The sequence below is a fragment of the Pinus tabuliformis genome, chromosome 3_2 (genome assembly GCF_031772625.1).
Source record: "Pinus tabuliformis cultivar Carrire ecotype Pingquan chromosome 3_2, CPIR1, whole genome shotgun sequence".
In the NCBI taxonomy this organism is placed as follows: Eukaryota; Viridiplantae; Streptophyta; class Pinopsida; order Pinales; family Pinaceae; genus Pinus; species Pinus tabuliformis.
The window spans coordinates 1,189,416,699-1,189,425,667 of record NC_142302.1 but is presented as its reverse complement, the minus strand read 5'-3'; positions in this window follow the sequence as shown (position 1 = coordinate 1,189,425,667).

Genomic DNA, 8,969 nt, shown 5'->3' with positions numbered 1-8,969 from the left:
TGAGTTATGAGGTATTGTTAAGTTTAATAGTTGGGTGAGTTTGTTTCTCAATGTGATGCTAGACAAAATTTATAGGCAAATAATTTCATTTCATTACTTTAGTTTACATGCTCTATAGTTTAAGAATTTTTGAAGAACAATTGTATCTTAATTGAATATTTCTGCATAGATCATCTTTAGAAATATTTTTTTGTTTTTATTGAATTTTGTCTACACTATTTCATTTTCTGATCGTATTATTAAGTATATGTGTTGTTTTCTAAATATGTTTAATTGAAGCGACATAATCAATTTTATTCTTTATTTTTTGTTAATTAGTCATCATATATTTCTAAATTTGTTTATTGTAATGTTACTTGACAACATCTCCCTCATATACTCGAACGTAGAGCACCTCTCGACGCAAAAATAAAAAAGAATATACATGTTTATTTGTTATACCTCTAACACACACATTTGTGCAAACATGATTATTTATATTTACTTGTGAATTATTGACTTTGTCACCAATACTAAAGTGGAGGAACAAATTTAAATGTTAATATATTGTAATGAATGAAATATTATTTCACTTATTTGTTTATTTGGAAAGATAATAGGAGCCACCACATGAGTATTTAGACTCCCAATTATTAGAAGACAATTAGAATCAATTATGGTTCAAGAAAGGCCAAAAGCACAGGAAAAATAAAATCCTCCATTTTAGGAAAAAAGGATGATACTTTTTGCTCAAACACTAGATTTATCATGACTAGAGATAATGTTATGGTTTGGCTTGGTTTTGTTTCTAGTCAAATTTCTAATTTCTCAAAAGGAATTGTTTCTATATTCCATAAAATTGGTACTTGTTGAAAGCATCAATGTATTATTCATAAATGTATTGCCTCTATGTTACAATCATTCAAACAACACTACACTGAATTTTTTGATACTGAAGAATATTAAATGTGACAGAATTCAACCTATTTAAGTTAAATAAACTCAAAATATCTCCTCTTCTATAGACCAGAGACAACCCCAAAATGTAAGCAATCGAAGAAAAAATAAAAACACCACATTCTATGTCCTTTCTCATATGGAAGTTCCAAAAGAAACATATAACCCTCCCAATCCAAATTCATGTTGAATAGTTTTGTATGTCAATTTTGAGATAGTGGTATATGCATTTTAATATAAAAGGATCATTTTTTAAAACATTGTTTGAGAAATTCTAGGCCATATTGTGATAAAGAAACACATCTCATATGCACGTTGTGTTAGATGAAAAATGCACTGAAATGAGCTTTCACCACAAGCACCCTTGAAATTTTGTATTCATTAAATTCCTTCTCATAGCATCTTGTGTTCTATTTGTGCCCATCATTTGTCTATGAATTCATGTAGAAAAGCATCTACATTTCCTCGAAGACTATTGATATGTGCATTTATTTAGCACAAGAGTGGTTCAAAATGTATAGAAATGGGATTTTCATAAAGAAATAATATATCATATGTGTGAATGATTACAAGTGAATTGAAACGCAGGTCTCGAATATTTTGCCTTTGACAAATTTTTTATTGGTATGTATAGTGACTTTGACAACAAATGTATGCAAAAAATGTCTCTCCAAAGCCCTTTCTTATTTAGTGGGTGCTTAGGTGAAGCACACTGTAACATTTTTCAAAGAATTCTTAAGATCATCAACATAATGCATTTCCATCAATGAATTTGTATTTAAGTCATTTTTATACGACAATAATGCTTCATTGTAATTATTTTTCAAGGAAAATCTAAATTGTTTTATATTCTCTTGTATCGATTCTATAGAAGTATATCTATTATTTCAAACCACTCATAGAGAATCAAATAAGAAATCTCCAGTGGTAAAACTGAATTTTTTTTTGTGTGAAACTAAATTTTTCCAAAACAACATTCATATGAAGTTCTTCATGCCCACCAAATTTTTTTAATTCAGATATATGATGGTCTCAATATTATTTTTTGTCTTTTGCATTTATCACATCCATTTGTTTTCTTTTTCTCTTTTATATCTGTCAACTATATTTTTATAAAGAAAAAAAAAAACAAAATAACATGAATTCTTTTGTTTTTTCTTCCTTTTATCTTCTTCCACGTATCGGAAAATGGAATTTCTATTAATACCATTCGCATGCTTTTAAACTTCACAAATATTGTATCCAATGGAAATGGTCTATATTTGTAACGACAATAAGAAAGATTGACAAGTTCCACCTTAGATCGAGATAATTTGTTTCCTTGAATAAAAAAATATGTCAATGTGTTATGATATTGAGAATGCAAATATTATCTTCTTGTCATGAATGTGAATTCATTATGGCTTCCTTCAGATGTACCTACAACTAATAATAAAAAATGATTCATAAACTTACATATTTTTGCAAAAAGACTCATCCTTAACCTCATATATAGTGGATTATTAGAGCCAGGGGACTAATGAAATGAGCAAGTCTATTCCATTATAAAATTGTGCTAATAATATAACTTACAATTTGTTAATTTATACTGAATACATATTCCAAAGTGACTCACACTGAACCCATTAACAAAAATAAAATTTTTCTATCCTACAATTTAGCTGTAAAACAATTTATTTATTCTAAGCCAAATTTAATGTGAACAGAAGAAATTTGTATCCCTTGCTTTGCACAGGCATTCCCTCTACAGCTATTCTCCTGTGCATAACCTCTCTTTTGCATATTTTTTATTCTGCGCACATCCTCTTCATGAGTCATATCATAGAACTAAGAAAAATGTACAACTTGTGCTTTAAAAAATTCTCTATTGTGATTTTAATTTGATTGGTTCATTTTTACAAAATTCTCCTACTGTTAATACAACTTGAATAATACTACTTAAATTTATCTCACCTTCAAATTTAATAAATATAAAAAATATTAAAACAAATAAAAATATAATAATCATTACTTGAAATTACACTAAACTCGAAAATTAGATAACATAATTAGAAGATTAGTCAACATATGATCTGCCATGAGGCCCATGTGCCCTTCCCTCCTGATTTTTGAATGTTGAACTTATATAAAAATCTTCCCCACTAAGTAGTTTGGTTAATTTCTCATTTCTTTCCAATTTAGTTTCACAATTTTCCCTGAATAGAAAAATGGAACACCACCTTAGTTGTGAATTAAAAAATTTCATATCTACCTTAGAGGAGTTAACTAGTGGGGGTTCGTTGTCATCAATGACACATTATAATAGACTCCAAGCTCATTTCTCTTAAATCACCACACTTTCAACTTGTAATGGACATCATCATCCTTCCCCCCTTTAATTCCCCAGCTTGGCTTGGCTAATGATCCTACCCACCGTCTAAGGATTGTGAATTCGCAATAAAAAGGTGATGGTATTAACTCCCCAGTTGACTGAGCCTACATTCATCTCACTTGACTTCCTTTATAGACTAGGAACTCTTTTTTTTTTTGTAGCTCTTCATCACCAAAACACACAGATAATGGGCACTTGATACATGTAGTTCTTTCCTTGAGAAACCCAATTGATAAAGCATCCACGTAGTGTATTCAACCTCTTAAAATTGAATGATGCATTAGTAAACCTTTGGTGAAGTCTTGTAGTTTATTCTAGTATAGTAAAGAGTCACTATGGTTCTTACTACTTGAGATAGTTGATAAACTACATGCACATTGGAATCCTGCAACAAAGTTGCAGCGTACCTAGCCCAAAAATGGTCTTTCCAACCATTTGTAGATACAACAATAAGTATAATATTTTGTGTATAATTTTATTATGGGCTATGAAATTATTTGTTGTTCTTTTATTTGGTGCATTGCCAGTTTGTATATTCATGAATGATGAACAAAACTTTCTCTCATTTTCTAGAAATGTTTTATTTGTTTCCTACATTTTTTGTGGGCTAGAGTTATTCTCTATTTTGAAAAAGATAATACGTTCTAATGTAATTCCCCTATTTATACTTTGAAAGAATTCAAGAGAATTTTATACTTACGAGATAAAATTTTAATTCTTGGGAACACTATTTATATGTTCATTTAACAGAAATATTTATGTGCATATATTATTGTCTACACCCGTGTGTGATAAGCTTCAAGGGAAAATTTTAAGTATGGAAAATTATTTTGAAGTTTAAAGGCATTGGTGAATCTCACTAGTCTCTAATATGCAAACTATAAAATGTTTATTGATATATTTGTAAAATTATTCAAATTTATAATGATTTTATATATAGTCTTTATATAATGTTGGCAATTTTTAAGGTAAAATAATTTTATATTATAAAATTTGGGGGAATCGCCTTTACAAAAAATGGAAGTTGGCGAATATTTTTTTTGGAAAGATAATGCAAAATAAGCCCACCTACAAATATTAGCCCTTAAAAGTTTCCATGGTCTTCTGCTTGGAAAATCATACAAATTTTCAATCTAGTGGAAGTAAAGCATATGTCGATGTAATGCATGCACATTGGTAAGACATTGGCAAAGCTAAACCATATGTAGAGGCAACACATATGCAATGCTAAAGTCTGCCTTTTGGACAAACCTTGTGTAGAACAATGGAAACTACCCTATTACATCCACACATGGTTTACTTATACACATACTTCACTTCCTCACAAACTCTAACTCTACATAAACTTTGCTTCCAAGCCTTCCATTTGGACATAGTAGCTTCATTCACACACATAATAAGTCTAGCTAGAGTCTATTCGAAATAAAAACATGGGTGGAGGTAAAGTATGTGCGGAGATAACAAGGTAAATTCTAATGCTCCACACAAGGTGGGCCCAAAAGAAAATATCTAATTTATAACCATGTTTGCAAATTAGTGAAGATATAGTCTATCTTTAATAGATTCTCATTGAGTATTAATAATAAAGTTTCATCTAAATTTTTTATGCATTTCAAATTTTTTCTTTTTTACTTTTCTTAATTCTATTATTGACTTCAAACAACCGAGAGTAACTAATTGTGTTTCAAATCATTAATTATTTAAATGGAATAATTGATTAAATTTGATATAATCCATGAAAAAGGTATTTCCAACGTATTTATTTGAAATCTTACTCTCCCTGATGTGAAAAAGAAAGGCATCTACGGATCTAAATTCTTCCTTTTGAACGCACCTTGTGGAAAGACCTCTCGAGATGCCTTTCTTTAGCATAAACTATAGCTCCAAACATGCCTTACATTTGCACATGGCTTACTTCCACTAGTTTTAGATCTAGTAATATTTTTGAACCAATGAGACTTATCACTTTAGCTAAAGACTATGTAGAGCCAAAGTCTATAAGGAAGAAATGCATGTGTGGAGCTAAATTTTATGTGGAAGATAAGCTTGATTGGAGCTAAACTTAGTAAAGAAGTGAAAAGATAAAAGTGTAAGTTCCACTGCTTCACGTAAGTTGAGCCCAAGTAAAATATTTAATTTATAATCATGTTGGCAAAGAATTCTAGATATTTTGACTTCGGTGTAATTATTTCTCTAATATAGAATTACATTTTAATCTGCATGGACTAAAATGAAGCTACTTTAATGCATAGAAGACAAATATAAAGCTCGAAGTAGGTACACTTGGATGTAAATGATAAATAATAAGTTTTCATGAATAAGTTAATAACAAATAACAAATGGTTATTTATCTTCTTTGAAAGTAATACAATAATTCAATGATGGAATAAAAGCTAATATTTTCGATAATTTTTTTCAATGTTTTTTCACGCACACTAAAATTTGGTGGCCACTAATCAATATTAACTATTCGGTTAGATTCACCTAAAGGGATCAATTCTCGTCGACTTCTTAGAAGAGCCTAACCCCTAGAGCATCGAGATGAATTGACCTTATGACCTCCCATCAGCAAGGTTATTTCAATAACAAGAACTCAACTAATTAAGGCAAAACTGCGGGTTTAATAGGTTCACATGATAGTCTCAAGTTACTGCCATTTTGCATGGAATAATTTTGTATAGTCATGTGCAGGGTTAAAGTAAATGCCAGGAAATATATAATTATTTTGTATATGATTTAGACATATGTTGTCTTATATGGGTCTGACCCAGGTTCGGAAGAATTAATTAGCCAAACAAATCCCGCAGCTACCAGCCCTTTTGGCAACAGCCCACGGAGCGCGGACTGAGGTCTCACCTGAGGTAGCAGGGGAGGGTGCTAGAACCAGGTTTCCACACCCTTGGGATGTTTGGATGTGGTCTGGAGGGCTTGCGTTCCATTCTATAGCCTCGCGCTGCTCTCCTTCTGCATAGGTCTGGACCTGGGCTAATTCGTAATATTAATTACCTGATGAGGTATTATAAATCAGATCTACTTAGTAGGGTCTTTATGAAAACATTTATCAGATTTAACTAGTTCGCACCCTCAAAATAAACTCAGATTCACATATATTCATAACATAAGCATATGCACATAGATCAAATAGTTATATTAACCATGCAAAAATTCAGATCCGCTATAATTCAGATTTAACACAAAATTACAGAAGCAACTTATCTTTATTTCCACTTTATCACCAATACATCCAGATCTGCCCTATGCACTCAGCTGCAGGGGTATGCGCACACAGTTGTGGACTCTTCCAGGCCTCTGCATACACAACTGCAGAGCCTCTATCCACTACCCAATACCCTCGACTCGGACTTACAGACGCTTTCAGACATTCCTTCTCAAATACCCATTACATTTCAGATCTAAGATGATATAAAAAAACTACTTCCTACCCATAGAGCCTCAGTCTATTTATACCTTTACATGGACCACGATCCATCGACGAGCCGACTCACTTACATTTCTTTACATTATTTTTGGGCAGACTACCCTTTGACTCAACTTATTACAAATCGCGCTTCTCGCGGAGTCTTTACCCCATATTTACCCAAAATTTTGGGTTCGTACCCCGTGACTGTTACGCGGAGCTTCTTCTACTGAACATTCCCCCAACACAATCATCATGACTCGTCCCTAGTCACTGAGCTGGTGCGAGAATATTCCTGTGGAGGTCGGTTAGCAACTTCTACATATTGTCTGTCCCTGCAACAAATTCGGCTGTGAGCCTCTGTACCTTCTCTAAGAGCGTCATTGATGCATCCCTACCAGTTGCGGTTGCTTGCTCGGTATCGCACACGGCCTGTACATGTTCTAACTTGCCTTCAATAGTTGTAGAGATGCTAAATGCTTCGTCGAGCTAGGGTTGGATACGTTCTTTAAGTACTATCTCCTGTTGCTGCACCGTGTCAACTTGGGCTTTGAGAGCCTAGGCCTCCTTCATTTTGGCCAACCACTGTGTGATAGAGATCGTCTATGTAGCCCCTTAAGTGGTGTCATAGGCCTGCTATAACTCGTGCACTCGGGTTTCCATTTACTGTATGGTTACGTCTTCCTGGAGGGATGTGAGTATACCTAGGGATTGACATAGAAGTCCCGAGCATTCGCGAATAGTGCTTCTCATGATTTCCATGCTTGCTTGAATTTCGTTGTGGTATCATTCTCATTCTGCCAGAGATGTAGATGGTCGTGCCTTGAGGCAGAGCTCTGAAATTTGTAACGTTAGTTCCCCCTGGGCTCTTGTGACCTCTTCTTGGGTCGTACGAAATCCGGCTGCCATGTGCTAGATCTTGGTAGCTGTTGGGAGGTCCTCAGGGATGGCTAGCTCTAGTACTGTGCTACACGCCTCTGTCACAGCTTGTTCTACTTCCCGGTAGCATGCGGCCAAGTCATCATGCTAGAGAGTGACTTGTTCTAACTTTTCCTTCTGTTCTGTCAAGATGTGGAAAGCGCGACCCTCCCTGGCACGGAGCTCCTGAGTTACTCCCTCTTGCAGTTGGTATAGTACTTCCCTAGACAGGGTGGCTAGATTTAATTCCCAAGTACATTCTTCACCTATGGCAGTGGCTAGGACCACACCTACTAGCAATAGTAGGGTGTGTGGCATGTGCGTACTGACCATCTACTCGGTGACGACTATATCTTCTGCTGGCTGTCGGGTGACCCTGCCTGGGGGTTGCTCTTGTAATTCCTGCAACTGCGTGTGGATCTCCCCCAACACAAATGTCTATTTGGTGATTAGTTCAGTCAACGCGTTGGTGGGAACATTGCTCACTCGCTAGTTGCTATCCAGGAATTCTTTTTCCAAAGCCTTTTCTATTTTGGACTTTTTCCAGGCGGCCGGTGATGTCACACGGAATAAGTCAATCTTGCGGACAAGATAGACCTTCCTGGAATCTAAAGAAGACCTAATGACAAGCAAACCAACCAGACACTATCTTTCTCTAAATATGCTTTTATAAACAATGGAAAACAAGTGTTTTTAGGGCCTACCTTAGGTCGAACGCAAGTTTGTGGATGCCCTCGCTCCTTCGATCCAAATGAGCTCCTTTGTCGCGAATCTGCAAACACAAACAAGGCAAACAAATTAACTAGCACCTGAAAATCCAATATCATAAAACATATTCAACATGAAAGTCAAGGAGTCCATGAAACAAATAACATGAGATACTTGTTGAGAAAAATGAGTTTGATTGTATTAATTCAAAAGAAGAAGAACTTTACAACCTATGCCTTGACGTTGTACAAGCTCCTCCCAGGGTCCAGCAAGAAGTCTCCTCTACTTTGACAAGTTTCACTCACTCCCCAATGAAGCCAAGAAGGTATGTGATCTCTCCTCTTAAGCTCAACTAGGAAGTCTTGATTTCACCAGCATTTACCCTCAAAAATGTTCAACTTCCAACCTCCCCAGCAACCAGCCCAATGCCTGAATTTATAGTGCAATGGAGGGAGGTTACTAGGTCCTCCTTCAAAGGGATAAAGCCCTCCTTCAAAGGGATAGCTCCTCTCATCAAGGGATTAGCTCCTTCTCTTTTGGGATGCATGAACCACCTCAGAGCGAACAATCCACGTCAAAATTCCTTCTAGAATCCTCTAGAATTAACCCAAAGTGAGT